The sequence below is a fragment of the Elaeis guineensis genome, chromosome 14 (genome assembly GCF_000442705.2).
Source record: "Elaeis guineensis isolate ETL-2024a chromosome 14, EG11, whole genome shotgun sequence".
Classification (NCBI taxonomy): Eukaryota; Viridiplantae; Streptophyta; class Magnoliopsida; order Arecales; family Arecaceae; genus Elaeis; species Elaeis guineensis.
In genome coordinates, this window is record NC_026006.2 from 55,707,799 (window position 1) to 55,725,942 (window position 18,144).

An 18,144-nucleotide genomic window follows, 5' to 3' on the forward strand; every position below is an offset into this window, starting at 1 on the left:
TCGATTCTTCGCATTGGGTAGAGATTTGAAAGCACCGCCGAGCGAGTTGTTGATCCTCGCATATTTCTCCGATCCCATTTTTAGTCAGAAACCGACCAGCAAGTGGTATGTCGAGACTATCGCCCTGAGGGTGTTTAGTCCGGATCTTTCAAGTATGGTGTTGTAGGCCGAGGGTACTTGGACGACCGTGAATGTCATGTGGATGGTGCTTTATCGTGGTTCGGTCCCAGCTGTCACAGAAAGAATAATTTCTCCTTCCACCACGACGGCTTCCCCGACGAAACCCACTAGGGGCGTAGAGACTCTCCTGAGTCGGTCGGTCGACAGTTACATTCAGAAGAAGATCGAGTAAAATAAAATATTAGTGGAGCTTCCATTATCAACAAGAATCTTTTTTACATCATAGTTCGCTATCGTCGTCGAGACAATAACAGTGTCATCATGGGGAGTTTGGATTCCCCGAACATCCTCATCTATGAAGATGATTACATTATCCTGGCGCGGCCTCTTCGTCGACTCCTCTTCAGCAGTCGTCCCCCGATCCAGTCGTTTGAAGATCATGTTGATGACCCCAGCCGTAGGCTGATTATTCGCTGCCTCTTCAGTCGGTTGGGGTTGTCGGTCGGGAAGGGGCCAAGCCGGCAGGTCCCTTTGGTACTTTTCGAGATACCCTCATCGTATGAGGACCTCTATTTCATCCCTGTGTTGGATGCATTGCTCGGTGGTGTGACCGTGGCCCCGATGGAACCGGCAGTATCTTCTCCGATCAAGGCCCTTTGCCTTCAGAGGCGGGGGCCGTCGCAGGTATTCTGCTCCTTCAATCTCCATCAGGATCTGCGCACGGAGAGCAGAGAGAGGAGTGTAGGAGTCATACCTGTGATGCGTCGGTCTCGAACTCCGGCGTCGGGACGATCTCGGACTCCATCATCGGGGCAAGTCCCGTTTATCAATCGGGGGCCTGCTGGGTTCAGCAGAATGCTTGATTCTTCTTCCACTTCTCCTTCTGGCCCACGTCTTCGGTTAGGCACCGGTCGGAAGCTCTTTCGTCTGCACGTATGTATTTGTACGTGTGCTCCAGCAATTCGGCATACGTCTGGAGGAGGGTCTTGTCCAAGGAATATGTGAACCGGGACCCCCTTAGCCCCCTCTTCATGGCCGAAATTGCCATGTCTTCATTGAGGTCCCGGATCTCAAGTGTGGCCGCGTTGAATCGGGCCACAAAGTGTCGGAGCGTCTCGTTTTCTCCCTGTTTGAGGGAGAAAAGACTGTCTGAGGTTCGTGGTGGTTTCTGGCTGGTGCTGAAATGGGTCACGAAAGAATGCTCGAGCTGTCCGAAGGAGTGGATACTCCGTGAGCGGATGTCAGAATACCAGGCCCTAGCAGCTTTACGAAGCGTGGCGGGGAAGCCGATGCAAAGGAGGGCATCGGTTGCTCCCTGAATTATCATGAGAGCCTTGTAGCTCTCCAGATGGTCAACTGGGTCGATGGAGCCATCGTAAGGCTCCACGTGAGGCATCTTGAACCGACTAGGGATCGGTTCGTCTAGGACAAATCGGGAGAGAGGTTGGGTGATCCGAAAGTCGACGTCGTTCGAAGACTTATGACCATCCGTCTGGAGTTGGGCAAGCCGACGGTCGATTTCTTCGAATTTACGTTCGTAGTCGTCCAACTGTCGGTGTTGTGAAACCCCAGGAGTCGAACCTCCCGACGAACTTGAGAGTAAGGCGGACGGTGTCCGCGGTCGCTTCTCCTTCCTCGCCAGCTCCAGCTGGGAAGGAGAAGGATGCTGAGATCGGTGGGTGTCGTGCCGTGGCCGCCTCGCCCCTTCTCGATGGGAGTGCTGAGACGGCTGCTCTTGAGGAGGAGACGGAAGTTGATGCAGACGTTGGTAGCTGCTTTTGGACGGCATAGGGTGCACCGTCGGTTGTTCCGCCGGTGGTTGCGGCAACTGAGTCTGTTGCTATTGGAGGTTTTTGACCGCATCTGTCAGGACGGTCATTTGCCTCACGATCGTCGTGATCTGCGCCTCCGTGGTTACCACCGGATGTGGAGAGCTGAGCTCCGCCATGGACGGTGAAGGAGGGGCCTCTTCTCGGTGGAAAGAGCACCTCGCCGATCCGGTAGCTCTCGATCGCTGAGCCCTGATTTTCGTCATCTCGAGAGGTTTTTTTTTTTAAGCTCTGTGGAGCTCGCTGGCTCACCTCTATCGAATCGTCCTTCCTAGCACACCAAAATCTATTGCGGCCAATCCCCCCGTCGCCCGATCACCGGTGTCGCGCACCTGCAAGAAAAGTCCTCACAGACCGGAGATACCTCCGGTAGGGACCCTCCGATGGTCAAGTCAGAGAGGAGACTAGGCAACAGTGAAAAAGGACTCAACGGGAGAGAGAGAGAGAGAGCTAGAGAGAGAGCTCAAGAGCTAAGAGACGCTTCAGAGAGCTTGAGAAAGCTTGCTCAGAACTTATAACTTACCAATACTGTTGCCTTGCCTCGTTTTATAGTAGAACGCGGTATGGTCTTGCCATTAATGGTGCAGACAACTGGAGAGTTGTCAAATCATCGGGGTCTGTCAAATCGTCATGGGTTGTCAAGTCACTGGGATTGATCCATGTCCTTGGCAGGACAATGCTCCAGGATGACCATACCGGATGTCCTTGACAGGACAACCGCCCATAGCGGTTGTACGACGTTTGGATGGGCTGGCCGACTATAGGTCGATATTCGACTGTCGAGACGTCGGGTGATGACCCGGGGACACCATCGGCTGGTCCGGTGCCTTGCGAAAGTCGGACGTCGGCTGCCACCCCCGACAGTGGGTCAGTGATTTGGGCTCGACCGCTTGGTTGGTCGAAAAACAGTATGAGTCTGTTCGGCCGACATATCTTCGATCGGATATTGTCGAAAGCCATTGCCGGTAGTCATCGTCAGAATCGTCCGTCGGTTCGATCGGTAGAGTCGGGCGACAGTCGAATCGGTCCAAGGGTAAGTCGGCGTACAGGGGTCGGTCGGTATATCCCAACAATGTTCAATTCCAAAGCCAACAAGGACATAGTTGGAAATTATCATCCCATATATCAGCACAGTCGCAGCAAATTCAATAATATTCTATGATCCGTTTGGTTGAGATATGTCAAATTACATGATAATCTAATAATTTCTGAGATTATTTATCTGAGAAAATAATTATAAAAAAATAATTTTTATTATATTTGGTTGGTAGAAAAATTACTCCTGAAAATAATATTAAAAAAAGATTATTATGTTTGGATGGATGCAAATCTACATAGGAATATAACCAACTTTACAAATATATCTTTGAATATAAAATAATTTTTTAATATTAGAATAGTATTGTCATCTCGAATTAGTTTTTATATAAAGACTATAATCACATAGTCCTTTAAATAATATCATCTCCACCTTAATTTTTTTACAAAAGTTCTTTATAAAATGAGTTTAGAAAGACATCAGAACAAATTCAATAATTATATATGCAGCTTTATTGTACGTATTTTTATCAAGTATGGATTACTGTCACTTAGAAATTTATCAAATACTAACCTCCCATAGTATTTATTTTATCTTCTCTTTCCGAAAAATAAGTATGAGATCCATCAATTCTTTTACTATCTCCTTCTTTTCTTTTTCATATCAAATATGGTAATCTAACATGGAAATCATTTTTCATACCAAATTATCCTCAACTAAACGACCCTAGGAGTGAAATCCGTTGTTTTACTGGAAGATGGCAGCCCATTTTGCTATCTTCTAGTTCTCCTTTAAAAACCAATGCATCATGTCAAACTCTCTTGCACATCTTAAGTAGTGCAGTTACATGATTGATTATGACTCATTCGACCCTTAGTCGATGTGTGCCTGATCCGACCTCTGGTCGGTCAGTCTTTGATTCGACCCTTGGTCGGCTTTTTACTTAAATCTTGAAAGAAAAAGGTTTGGCTCGACCTTTAATCAGAGAGTTTGCTGATCGATCTTCAGTCGCATCCGATCCCTACACGACTTCATATCGAAATAATCTCTGGTCAGCATAATAACTGTGAGTCGATTAGTCTTTCGAATTAATCCATCTAATCAAGTTTTGGTCAGAAAACTATCAGTCCCAACTCTTAGTCGGCACGCCACACTCTCTGATCTCTCTTCGGAAGTAGATTGATCAGGCTCAGATTCAAAAGACAAACGTCAACTGGCCATAGCTGTCAATACTATCTGGGTGTGACCGCCTGCTCCTGAGAATCTTTCAGCATAACCATCTGATCCTGAGAATCACAATCAAATAACCACACCAAATTCGGCCAGTCTGTCTTCTAAGAATGGTTATACAGCTGTCTTCTTTATAAATACTCAAATCCTGAAGATTCAGGTAAGTAATCCATCTTAAAGAGCTAAAATTCTATTTCTCTATTTGCATATTTTGACATGAGCATCGGAGGATCCTCATCGTAGCACAATCCTTCAGTCCGAACTTTTTTGCAGGTTGCTCCAGTGCTTTGTTTCTTTGTCTTCAGACATCAATAAAAAATAAGCAGCAACAATATTAATAAATCTAATATTTGCATCCCCATATATCATGCATTCAAATTTTAGCCAATTACTAATATTATCATTAACTTCATCAAAATGAAAAAAGCCATACAGATAAAGGCTTTTTTTTTTGCCATCGTATCATTAGAAAGCTATAGTTTTGACGACATAAAGCTAAAGCAGAATTTATCACATCAACCAACATAAAATTAAAACTTCCCATTCAACAAACCCAGTGTCAAAGATAGTTGGGTCACAAAAAATATAATAAGCATTCGGGAGTTTATCGAGAATACTTTCGAACAAAGTAACAACTGCATATAAGACTTTATGGGGCAATAGAACTTATACGAAGACGAAGTCATTGATGCTGCTCGAATATCTTTTCCGTCAGTCTATAATTACAATTTACAATCACTTGTGACCTGCAACCAGGAAAGGACAAAGTCAGATGTGCTCTTATTGTCTTCGAAGAGCACCTTGATTTTTCAATCCCAACTCCAAGAATTTTTGATGGGGAGGACCTCACAAGCTCTCAGGTGAGTTGGAGATCAAGTCCGTAGGGAGTATCTTTTTATAACGTACCTCACCCATCAAAGGTAGTATCTGAATCAGTCGTAAAAACTGAAAGATGGACATTATCCATGATGGTTGTGTAGAGGTTAATTTTATCATAATAACCATCAAGTATATCCTCAATTTAATGGAGGCTTATCTTTAATCAGAGTCTAGATGGATAAAATCAACCAAAATAAATTCTGATGCATGTTATTGTGGGCCACATCCAGATGGGACTTAATCAGATAAATTCCAACATTCTCCTACTTGGCTTAACCTAACATAAGCATCTTCATTTTAATTATTTTAAATATTTCAAAAATTTTTAATAAAATTTTTTTGGGATCTAAAATTAAAAAACTGACGTGGATCTATTTTTAAAAATTTAATTACTCTATTGGATATATACTACATACTTGATTACAAAATAATCATCAGTATGAATTATGATGGTAAATGCATTATCAATCAATACACGACCTTCCATGCATCACAACATTAATGACATCTCATAATCAAGTTCTTTATGTAGAATTTTACTTTATGAATAGACAAAAATTTATGCATATTTCTTGATCATTTTTATATTATATGGTAAATAGCTGATCAGCATAAAATAAAATAAGTTAAATTTATTATAAAATCTAATATGATGACTTTATACATAATATTTAATATATATTATAAAATAAGTTATATCCATATGATCCACATGATCCTTCAAAATTCTGAGAATGAGTCCTTTAGTCAACAGATTTATAAATATTATTAGCTCTATATAATATATTCCATAAACATTGTGTCCTTTATTCTCTCACAAAGAGCCAAGTATTTAATACCAATATACCTGTTGGTACTTATACTCTTCGTACTATAAAAGAATCTTACTTTAAAATTATTATCATAATATATCTTTATCGGTATAGATGGCAATTTTCCATACGACCCATTGACACGGACACGACATGACACGTACTTGGCGGATTCGGATTTGGAATAAATAGGTTCAGGTCATAAACATATTGATACTTTTATGACACAATAAATTCGTATTTTAAACGGATTGATCCGTATAACCCATTTTGATCTATTTTGATCCATTTAACTAAATGGGTTAAAATAGGTTAACAGATTACAAGACACGTTTAAACATATTTAACACATTTATTTTAAGATTACTTGAGAGCAAATGAGAAAAATTAAAAAATTATAACTCTAACCTAAAACAAATAATGATGGAATTCAGAGCTATGAATTAGCATAGCAAGTAACTAAATTATTTTTATATTATTTTAATTTTTTGACTAAATTTTTATTATTTTAGTTAAATTTTGTAAATAAGTCAAATAGTTAAATGGGTCATTAGACGGGTAGTATACCCATTTAATCCGCCAACACGATTATTAATCATGTCAGATGGGTCGTGTCGTGTCAATCTGTATATATTCATATTGTATTCATGTTCCACATGTTGATCCGTTTAATTAAACGGATCGTGATCGGATTGAACTAATCTGTGCTATACCCCTAGGTCGACACGACCCGTGAATATGAATTGCTAATCCTATTTATCGGTCTATTAATAGAGTCAACAACTCTAAATCCTATGATAAAGTTTAACAACCATATAGTTTGTGAGGAAGTCTCATATAAGCTGTGTACTCTACTTTCATAGTGGATACAGTGAACAAGACCTTATTTTACATATATTCATAATATAATACTTTCTGTAAGTAGGAAGATATTTCGATGATAGATTTTTTACTGTTGGTGCATCTAATAAAGTTCGAATTTTAATAATCTATTACTTTATGATGATTAGACTGACTGTATGTAAATCTAGAAAATATTTCTTTCCCACTTAAAACTAACTATCCTGGCATATCAGATATTTGATTGGAATTGCACAGGTAATAATATTCTTTTATAAGAGATTTATGTGCATATGTTTGTGTGTGTAGGCGCGTGTGAGAGAGAGATTCTCTATATATGTAGGCAGTTTACTCGAGAATGCAAAGCCAATAGGAGTCCATTGAGCTCATCAAACGTGTCCTTCCCTATCTTATGGTAGATCTCGCCTCCTCATCAGACATCTTTCAGTTTAGGATTTTTTTTTTTATGAAAAAGGGAAGCAATGAATCGGCACGTGACTTTTATTCAGATGGATATGTACAATGAAAAAGATATACAAAAATAGAGTACAGAGTAAAATATTAAAGAGGACATGCTCCTCCAAGCAAAAGCATTGAAGTTATAGCAACAGTCAAAATAATAGGGATATGCTCGTCTACATGTGACAAGAAAGTGTGATAAACTGGAGTTGCACTTGAACAATCTTCCTTACTTCTCTTTTATCCATGATTTTTAGCTCTATGAAAGAATAGGACTGCAGGAAAATCATGGGCTGGTAGTTCCACTAGATCCTGAGGATCTTAGGAGTAATCTCTGCAATTTAGTCCATAGAGCCTCATGCCCAACATACCTCTTTGAAGTGTAAAGATTCTCTTATATCTTGAATCTATGGAGTATTCTTTGGAGGACTGAATACATGATATGCTTTTTTCTTATAAAGATCCTATTATTTCTTTCCAACCACACTTCTCAATGTAAAGCAACAATGAGTTAATCCACCGCTCTTCTGGTTGTAGCATTGAAAATCTTCCTTCTCCAACTAAAGCAATAATATTTCAATTCAAGATCAGTACTGCTTTTTTAAACTTTCAAACATCTCGAAGTGAGAGTTCCATTCCAAGACACAGAATTGTAGTGATCGAGGTCTCATTTGTTCTTTCATTTGAGGCTGGTCTCTTTGCCCAAGTTGCTCGGTTCTCCGTGACAAAGACATATGTACGAAGTCACAACATTTTGAAGACTGCAATGTTGGGTCTGGCATCTCATGTCTAAGCATAATCAAAGCATAACATAAGTTCTCCACATTACAAAGCCACAATCTTCAAGACCATTAAGCAAAATATTTTAACCAGCTAGATAAGTTGTTGGGGCAATCTCTAAGCATAACCAAAACTGATACCAACCGCTTAACAAGGTATCCAAGAATGGTCATTAAGTTTTCCCAAAAACTAAAAAAAGAAAAAGAAAAAACAAACGAGAAAGCCTATAAAGCAAACAGTGATATAATTGCTGAGCTACAGGGCTACCGAGAAGTACTACCCAACTAATTGCTCAGCCTGCGAGCTGCTAGAAACTACATCTAAGCTAGCAACCGTGAGGCATCCTACCTGAAAACTTGAATGATGTAATAGCCAACTGATTCTTTGAGATATTCCAAATATTACAATTATGTATGGACTAATCAAATATTTATCATTCTTTGTAATTCATGAATAACTCATTCATGACACTCTTGAAAGTTCTTGATTTAAGATAGATATATCTTAACTTTTATTCACCCAGCCAAGTATAACAACTCAAAAAACCTCATTCGAAAAAGCTGACTTATATCTATATTCTAGTGTAAGCCAAAACCTCATCCAAAAAGGTTAGCAAATACTTACAGATCTTTTTGTTCCTTGACCTTCTAAAGATATCCAAGAACAAATTCAATCAAATTTAGTCACAATTACAGTGATTGGTGCATGGGCAACCTCAAAAGATCAAGTGTTGCAACATGTTATACACGAACAATGGAGCCAGCCTCTTCTGATATCTTTTGTAATGATCATCTCATCCAAAAGACTAGTCAGAAGATATATCTTGGATTTCTTGGTCCTGTACAAACATTCAAGATCTTTTCAACGCACAACCAAAGTGAGACTACATGGCTGGATGTGCACTTGAAAAGCCTTTACTGGGAAACAACCAAACTTCCAACAAGCCTGCATCCCAGAAATTAAAGTCACTTTGCAAAGGTCAAATTACCATTTCTACCTGATGGGCATAACAAATATTTCCAAGTAGGTTAGAAATCAAAAATGAATAGAAAGAAAAATAATACAGTTACAGATTGACCACATTGATTAATACAATTGCAGGATTATTGCCTCTTAACAAAATGGGATTTTTGGCTAAGGAAAAAAATGTAAACAATTTTTTTTTTTTTTTTTTGCAGATACATGGATTATGATACAGTCATCTGGGAGCACTTCTTCAGCACCTTCAACTGATGGACATCTTTACCTGATATTTGAATAATACCATCTTGCTCGTCCACCTTCTCTATCAGTAGCCTCAGCAACAAAATGAGAGGGTTTTGCAGGACCCGCCCATGATCAGCTTTTTCTATTCCACAAAAAGAATCACAGCAACCTCCGAGCATGTCAAATAAGAACAGAAATGGACATCATAACAGAATATGTGCATGACACTTGCATTTAAGTGAGAAATCAAGATGTAAACAGATTTTAGCAGCATCAGCTTTTATAATATGATCAAAATTTACATGTGACAACAAAAAGATAATCTTGCTAGTTTTCTTTTACAAGTACCCTCATTTAGCATTGTCAATGTAGTATCAAAATTTGCTAGTTTTCACTAGATCGTACAAAAGATAATAAAATGCAATCCTTGTCCCTTCCCTGCATGAACAATACCACATGTGATGTAAGAAATTGGATGAGCCAGGCTGGTGGCACTCAGAAACAAAAAGATTTGGATTTGGGTCATAACATCAAGTTGAAAGCTAAAATCACGATGTTAAATGAAAACAGTCTTATCTTGCATTCTCAACCAGTAGGAATGGGAAAAAGAATGATCCAACCTACAATAGACAACTTCAACACAAGCACATTCCATTCAAGTGCAAAAGGCATGCCTCAAACTTGACGACAAAACAGTCGATGACCATCCAATCTCATCATGACACAAATATTGAACACAGTCGATGGGCATTTTATGCTCTAAATTCACTGTTAACACATAACAATCAATTAACTGAAGTAACCAGTTGGTAGTTGTCGGAAAACTTTGGAAAATATAACAATCAACAAGACCCAATGCATCAAAAATTATCTTACAAGTTCCAAACTGTAACCTGGTAGTGCTGGGGCAGAAGGTGATGAGGTAATTGGCATTGTGGCAGGTGAAGGTAGAGGAGGCATTGCTGTAGGCATAGTTGTACGTGCGGGGCAGGCATTCTTGAAGAACTGAGAATATGATGAGGGCTTGCATGTGTTGGGGTTCTCGTAGCCGCCGTTGTAGCAGTACTGCAGTGACCCGAATGCATCGCATGCGCTTTTGCACGAGAAATTATTTGACTCATTCTATCGTAGGCAAAATATTTTGTGGGTTTTAATTGGCTCCTTTTCACCTCACAGCCGATTATGATCAATCATAATTAGCAATTAATGAAGAATTAACTGGTTTGTGAACTTTTTATTGGCTTTGCCTATAGTAGAATGAGTCTACTTAATAATTTCTTCTTTTGCATGCTACACTCTCACTCTCCCGTCGGCACTCACAAACACCACCTTCAGGTCCGACGGACAAACGCCGTTCAAGTCCATCAGACACCCCGTCATGGTGCAATTCCTGCCAGGGGAGGTGGCCCCTTATGGCGCCACCAGTATCGGCACATTGTAGCCATCAACAAGATTGATGTCATAGAAGTCCATTCCCCCGCTTCCATCAAGCGTGAACTCGGCCAGAGTCGCCGGGGGACAGCACTGGCGCTGGAGCACTCTATAGTTTCGGAGCCATAGTTGCCGGTGCCGCAAGTGAACTTGTCGGTCGTAGAGTTGGTGGAGCATAAGGTGCGGCCCCAAAAATGGCCGGATCACTTGGCCGGCACATTCAGGCTCTGTAGAGCGAACGCCATCGTCTCCAGCTCCCCCATGCCCACTCCTGACAGCAACCCCGGCCATCGATGTACTCACAGTTATTCGTCCGCATGAACATTGCCACTAAACCCCCTGAAACATGAAGAACAACTCATCTTTAACTATAAATCCCAAAAACAAAGGAACAAAGAGGAAAAAATCCAAGTATTAGTAACTTGTTAAAATGACTTTTTTTTTAAAAGCCAGACATATTGAACTACCAAATTCCAGCCACTGTCTAAAAATAGTAGAATAAATGGCAGCTGAGGAAACATACATATGGAATTAGCTAGAAGGTCAAGAACCAAGACACAAGAACCAACATAACTACATGATTAATAAAATCAGATAAGAAATTATAATATCTTGCTACTCAAAGAATAAATGATATTAAATTCCATCATGAGCAGATCAACTTCCAACTTAGCAAGAACAAGCAAATTCCTGTCTTGTGAACTATGTAGTCACATGACAGATGGATAATGTAACAAACCACATGGCCAGAAATCACCTCTTAAACAATATAATAGATAAACATCTTTCTTTTTTTGATGATAATAGATAAGCAATTCTCCAACCTACCTTTCAGCAGTAATCTCTGAAAAAAATTTTGGGGCTCATGACATAACCTTGTTCTCTACAATAAGCAAGCTCCCCTCATACTCTGCACCATTAACTGTAAATCCTGTGTCAGAATACCTAGAAAAAGGAACAGATTAGAAAAGAATATTTAATCTGGCAAAGAAATACTGAAGTAGCAGATAGAGTGATCAAATTCTTCAAAATCAAATATTTACTGTCTCTACATATATTGTTCCCATGGAAGGCTTGATTTGAAACAACACTGGCAAGTCTTGCTCTAACATCATCATTGCTATTAGAAAGCTCAATTGACTCGCAACAACTTAGAAACATCAAGTAATTATAATTAAAATTTCATGATCTCACCTTTCACCTAAAAATCTTAACTTTCTCATTACCCTAAATTTACCAAATACAATAAAAAATCACTAACTATAAAATGTCACTGAAATTTACAGAAAATTAACTAGATCATCAGACGGTCAGGCTAAATTCACTCACAAGAAGAAATAGAATGGTCAAGAAGCTATGATTAAGATTTCCTCTTTTCTCCGTTAACCTAAAAATCATCACTTTCTCTTAAACCCTAATGTTACCATTCCATAAATGTATCATAATCTCTCACTGAAATTAATATCAAAAATATTTGAAGAGAAAAAAGAAAAGCAAGGATCATCAGAATATAATGATATGGGACAAAATACCGTTGGAAGCGAAGTTGACGTTTATTATTACGTTATTGCTGGATGTGGGTGTAATTGTGTAAATAGGGAGGTCATTGGTGTGGGTACGGTGCCTCTTGTTGAAGCGCTGATCTATTTAGTCCCACATCGCCGGTTTACAAAATGTTATAATGCTCTAAGAGATAGAAGTCTCACAGTCTCGATCGCCGAGCTCAGTAACGAGAGCCTATAACCCGAGTGGGGGCAGTTGGTGGTTCGGACGCTAGGTTACGCCTTTGTGTCTGGGTGTATTTGGGGCGTATGGCTGGCTCGCCCGTTCCAAGTTGGGTGGTGAGATGTGCGGCTCGGGCGAAGGCCTGAGTCGTGCCTTCCCTAAAGTGGAGGGGACCGCGTGAGGCTGGCTTCACAGAGCAGCGAACACCTCCCGCTCTCAACGGTGGGAGGATAACGGGCCGCCGCACCATGCACCCTTTACGGCCCACGGGCATACCATTAGCGAACAACCACCCTTTTTTTTTTTTTTTTCCTCTCTTTTTTTTCTTTCTTTCTTTCTTTTCTTCATCTTCTTCTTCTTCTTTTTTGGGTGATGGGGGGAGGGGGACGGGGACTTTTGGATGGCACGGCCTTCACTCTGATGTATATACCTATTCAATAAATTGGGTGGCTCAGCCTCCCCTTCCCTCCTTAAAAAATAAATTAGAAAAAAAAGTTTGCAAGCTTCATCCCCAGCTCTGGACATTTTGGATTGGGTCAATGTCACGCTGAATCCTGACCCGGTCGGATGAGGCAAATCCAGTCTGCCAACGAGTTAAGCTGGGCCCAAAATCATGACCCAGAGGGTAATTAGGCTGGGACTGTCTCCGTCTCAATCCTATTTGTTAGTGTGATGTTCAATTCCAAAGCCAACAATGGACATAGTTACAAATTATCATCCCACACGTTAGCACAGCCACAGCAAATTCAATATTTTAAGAGTGAAATCCCTTCTTTTATTGGAAGATAGCACCTGTTGGTGCAGAATTCCGCCGAAGCCGGAGTTGCTGGAGTCGAGAAGACCGCGGCCGCCGTCGGGACCTGCAAGGAAAGTCTAAATCGGAGTTGGAGGTGCTCCGGCAAGATCCTCCGACACTCAAGTCAGTATTCTACTTCAACAGAAATAGAGTGCTCAAGCGGAAATTTTGGCAGAGTTTTGAGATAGAGTTTAAAGCTTAGAGAAGAACGTATCTGGGGATCCTTATTTATAGACGGAGAGCGTAACTGACTGACAGCGACGTCTGTAACCATCTGGTAGTGGGCCGTTCAGAGCCGTGCGGAGTTTGTTACGGAGAGTAGTGGCGTCAGGGATCGTTCAGGATCATGCGGAGTTTGTTAAGGAGAGTGGAGTGGTGTCCGCTGTCGTGACTTGCCAGAGAGTGGAGCAGGGTAGCAGCCCTCGTCGTGGCTTGTCAGAGAGTGGTGGAGCCGTGTGGAATCCATTGCAGAGAGTGAAGTAAGGTAGTGGCCCTTGTCGTGGCTTGCCAGAGAATTCGGATCCGTCGGCTGAAGCTCGGCTGGGACGCCTGATGGAGCAGAATGACTCTTCACCTCGTCGTTCTAGGAGAAGCTCGGATGTTTCGAGGTCGCTGACGAGTCTACTGTTGTCGGACACTTCGGGCGCTGAAGCTTTAGGCGGGAGTCACCTGCTGTAGGATCTCAGATGGAGATTTTCTGTTGGCGAAGTCCGGAGAAGTATGATTGCTAGAGAAGTCCGTTTGGGATTTATATGATGTGGAAGCTCATCCGAAGATCGTCCGTCGGGGAAGTCCGATTTTATGGGGAGCCTGGTAGGAGATCAGCCGGCGATGGACTTCGGATAGTGCTGGGGAGGCTCGGCAGACATCGAAGGCGATCGGCTATCACAGGGACCCAGCTGCTGGAGCTCATCCGTTGTAGAAGCTCGTCCGGAATCTATCCGCTGGAGAAGTCCGGACGGGATCCGGTCCCTGCAGAAGTTCGTCCGGAATTCATCCGCTGTGGGAGTTCGGACGGGATCCGATTCTCGCGAGAGGTCGAAAGGGGGCAGCTTATTGTAGGAGCTCGGGCGAGGACCAGTTGTCGTGGAAGCTCGGAGTAGTGTCCCGGCTGGTGGAGCTTGTCCCATTGTAGAAGTTCGTCCAGAGCCCACTCGCTACGGAGTAGCTCGGCTGAAGTCTACCTGTAACAGAAGTTCGAAAAAAATTTGTTCATAGTAGAGGCTCGAATGGAATTTGCTTACAGTAGATGTTTGGGATAGACAGCCCGCTGTAGGAGTTCGGAGTAGACCGTTCGTAGTAGAAGTTCGGCTCTCGCGGGAGCTCGATTAGGATCCGAGAGGCGGTTGACCATCGTAGAAACTTGGATGGAGTCTGGTTACTGTAGAAATCTCGTTGTCGGGGAAGCTCGGATGCTAATGAAGTCCGGAAGAAGTTCGGAGTAGGGTTGTCTACGGCCGCAAGAAGTCCGAAAGAAATTCGGGGAATGGTTGGCTGCTGTAGAAGGTCGGCTGATAGTGAGGCCCAGAGGGCCTTTGGGGCGGCCCGGTGGGTGAATGCGGAAGTTTATTGTCGGAGAAGTCCGAACGATCGAGGGGGTTTGGAGAGACGCCACACACAAGGTCGGGAGCTGGAAGAGCCCTGGAAGGATCGGTCTTTTACAAACTTCGGCCGGGGGGGTATTTTATACCCAACACCAGTCCCCCTACTTTCGAGTTCGATTTTCGAAATAAAATAAGTACATAAAAATTCTTACGGCCGAAGTTGCTCCCCTCGACTTCCGCACTCGGCGATTGTCAAATATTTTGACGTTCGGCATGCTAGTACTGGAGCCTTTTCGGAAAAGATTTCTTCTTTTTGGAATTTCCATCGGGGCGTGGCTCTAGGTACGGCGTAATAATGACTTTGTCAGCTGCCTGCCATTTCCAACAGTCTGTTAAGGTGAGTGGGACACGCATCGAATGCAGACCGGTCAGAAGAGATCCACAATCATTATTGCGCCGGATCCCGGGGTCTTTTTAAACACGTTCTCCTCCTTCAGGGGTTTCACTTTGCTTGAGAGAATCCCTCGGTTCTCCTCCTCTTTTTCGAGAGCTCCAGCTTCCTCTAGAATCCTTCTCGGCCTTAGGCGTCTTCCGGGTCGACCTCCATTGCCCTTGCCATCTCCCTGCACTCTTGGGGCCAATCTAGGTTAGTTCCAAAATTTTCTGTCATTTTTTTATCCTTTCTTCTTCGTATTCTATTTGTTTAGCTTTCTCGAGGGCCTGTTTACTATTTTTCTCAATTTTTTGAGATTTTTGTGGCTTCCATTTGATCCAAAATGTCTTCCGATATCTCCTCTTCTAGCAATTCTAGGAGTTCGTCAGCCCCAGTTCTCCAAAGTACTGGTACCGTAGACGAACTCGTAGCTAAAACCGAACCTTGTCTGGCCTTTGCGTCGGACACCATCTCCGGCTCCTTGACTCCGGATGAACTCTCGCTGATAAGAATTTAGTATGGAGTTCCTCCGGAGTACGAGCTGGAGCTTCTCGGGCCAACTGTCCGGGCTAGCACCCCTCCTCCCGGCCGCTTCTGCTTGTACCAGGAGGCCTTCCATGCTGGACTCTGGCTTCCACTACCGTCCTTTGTGGTCGCCCTCTTTCATTTTCTGAACATTTTTCTAGTTTCCGTTGTGCCGAACTCCTTTAGGTTTTTGATAGGGTTTCTTTCTCTTTGCAGTTTAGCTGAAGTTTGGCCGACTCTTTCTTTGTTTAGGAATTTCTACAACTTCAAGCGCCATCCCTCGGCAAAGGATTGGTGGTACTTCTCCCCCCAGTTTGGTAGAAAGGGGTTGCTGAAAGGTGCCCCCTCTTCTGTCCATAACTGAAAGGAGAGGTTCTTCTATGTTCGATGTCCGACCTTGGAGCTAGGATTACCCCCTTGGGGCTCTCTGAGGGATTCCGTCCGCCGGGCTTCTAGCCTGAAAAGGGACGATCTCGAAGCCTCCAAAAAGCTCGAGGCCTATCGAGCCCCCCTCCTCCTCGAACTTCTGAAGGAACAACTTTTGTTCAACGTCGGCCTAAGCCCCCTTAACCCTGTCGGTACCTTTTTTTTTTTTTTTTTTGCTTCTCCTTCTTCTTATTCCATCTCGAAGCCATGTTGATTTTCTTTTATCGCAGACATGGATGCGAGCGTGGTTCGGAGGTTGGCCCAGGGTCTTAAGACCCATAAGAGAAAAGATGCCTCGACTTCGGGGTCGGTGAAGAAAGCCAGGACAGAAGGGACAAGCTCGGCCGCGCCTGCTCCGGTGTCCGTCACCGTCGAAGCCCTTTCCGACGCCGAACCTGAAGTCCCCCGAGCCCTTTCACGGAGCCCTCCGATCGAGGATCCCCTTTCAGAGGTTCGTCCCGAGAGAGCACCTGGGGCCGAAGGGAGGAGGAGAAAGAAGACCCTGGCCCGGAGGAGCCGCAGTCGTAGGGCTGCCGTCGAGGGGGCCGGTGGCTCTGAGGAAGACCTGGGAAAAAATTCCTTCAATAACAGAGACTTAATAAAGAGGCTGGTCGAAGGATGCATTCTGCCCGAGGTCGTCGAGAGGATCATCCTTGCTGATCCAGAGCTGCGGGTCTGAGACTTTCTGGGATCTTTCCTCGAAGTAGGTTAACTCATCTTTTTCCTCCTTCCTGCTTCTTTAATTTATTCTTCAGCCCTTATGTCGACTCCTCGACCTTTCTTGCAGATTGGGCACCAGCTCGTCGCCAACATCGAGGCGGCGAAGATCGCCAAGAGGGAGGCAGCTCGGGCAGAAGAAGGTTGCCTAGCCGCGGCCGCTCGCCTTAAGGAGAAGATCGTCGAGGTCCTAAGCCTCCAGGAGGCACTGGAAAAGGAGGGACAAACCTCGTCCGATTTGAGAACCATCTTGGAGGAGGAGAGAGGGAAGGCTGAGGCCGAGGTCTCCGCATTGAGGGCATAGGTTTCCGAGTGGAAGGAGCAGGCTTTCGAGTTGAAGGAGCAGGTTTCCAAGCTGAAAGCGCGTATTCCGTCTCAGGTCTCGGAGACAAGGGCTCGAGCAGTGGAGGAGTTCAAAGCCTCCTCCGAGATGGAGGATCTAAAGGTCCAGATCGGCCAGGATGCCTTCATCAAGGGGTTCGAGCTCTGTCAAGAGAAGGTGGCTGGGAGGTTTTTCGAATTGGATCTCGACTTCCTGAACGAGGCGTCCGATGATGAAGCCGGACCATCCGAAATCGCTGCCCGTCCTTCTCCAGTTGGGACCTCATCGACCGCTGTGGCCGCTGCTGACGATCTTCAGGGGACGCCGACCCCCTCTACTTCTGCCCCAGAGATCCGGAACCTCTAGCTTTGTATTTTTCTTTTGTGATGATTTTTTTCTCATTCTCTTGTACTTGAAATTTATTTGATCAATGGAACTGGATTCTTCTTTACGGAGGGTTCCCCCCTTTTTCTTTTTTGTATTCTTTTCATCTTCTCGCATTAATTTGAGTCACGGCGCTCTTGTCTTCCAACGACAGTGTCCTGCCGAAGCTCTTCCCCTGTCGGAGGGTATTCTCCTGAAGTCAATGATACAAGACCTCCAAAGAGAAGTTCGTCAGCTGACAAGAAAATCCAAGAAGCTGGAAGACGAACTTCACCGGCTAAGGGAGAGCCTTTCAGAGGCCACTGCGGAGGCTACTCATTTTCGAGACCTCCACAAGAAAAGTTTCATGGAATACACCCGAAGGAAAGCCGACTTCATGACGGAGCTTGAGGAACTCCGGAAACGTGCCAGTGACCGATCTTGGACTCAAGCTTCCAAGATTAGATCCCTTGAAGTCAAGTTGGCGGCCACACGGGAGAAGATCGGCCAGCTGGAAGGGAGCTCGTCCTGACACACAATCCAGACTGACCGCGACCAAGACTGATCGAAGAAGTTCTCCGACCTTCAAAAGCAGCTACAGGATGTCGAGACGAATTATGACGCCTACCGAGTCGGCTGGAGCAAACAAGTAGAGGACTATTGAAAAA

The 18,144-nt window shown here is 43.4% G+C and overlaps 2 pseudogenes; both read right to left on the reverse strand.

Moving 5' to 3' along the window:
- The window catches only part of LOC105057745 (uncharacterized), a 48,510-nt pseudogene that overhangs the window by 19,454 nt on the left and 10,912 nt on the right, over positions 1-18,144 (reverse strand).
- Positions 9,850-10,816, reverse strand: LOC109506594 (thaumatin-like protein 1b; annotated as a pseudogene).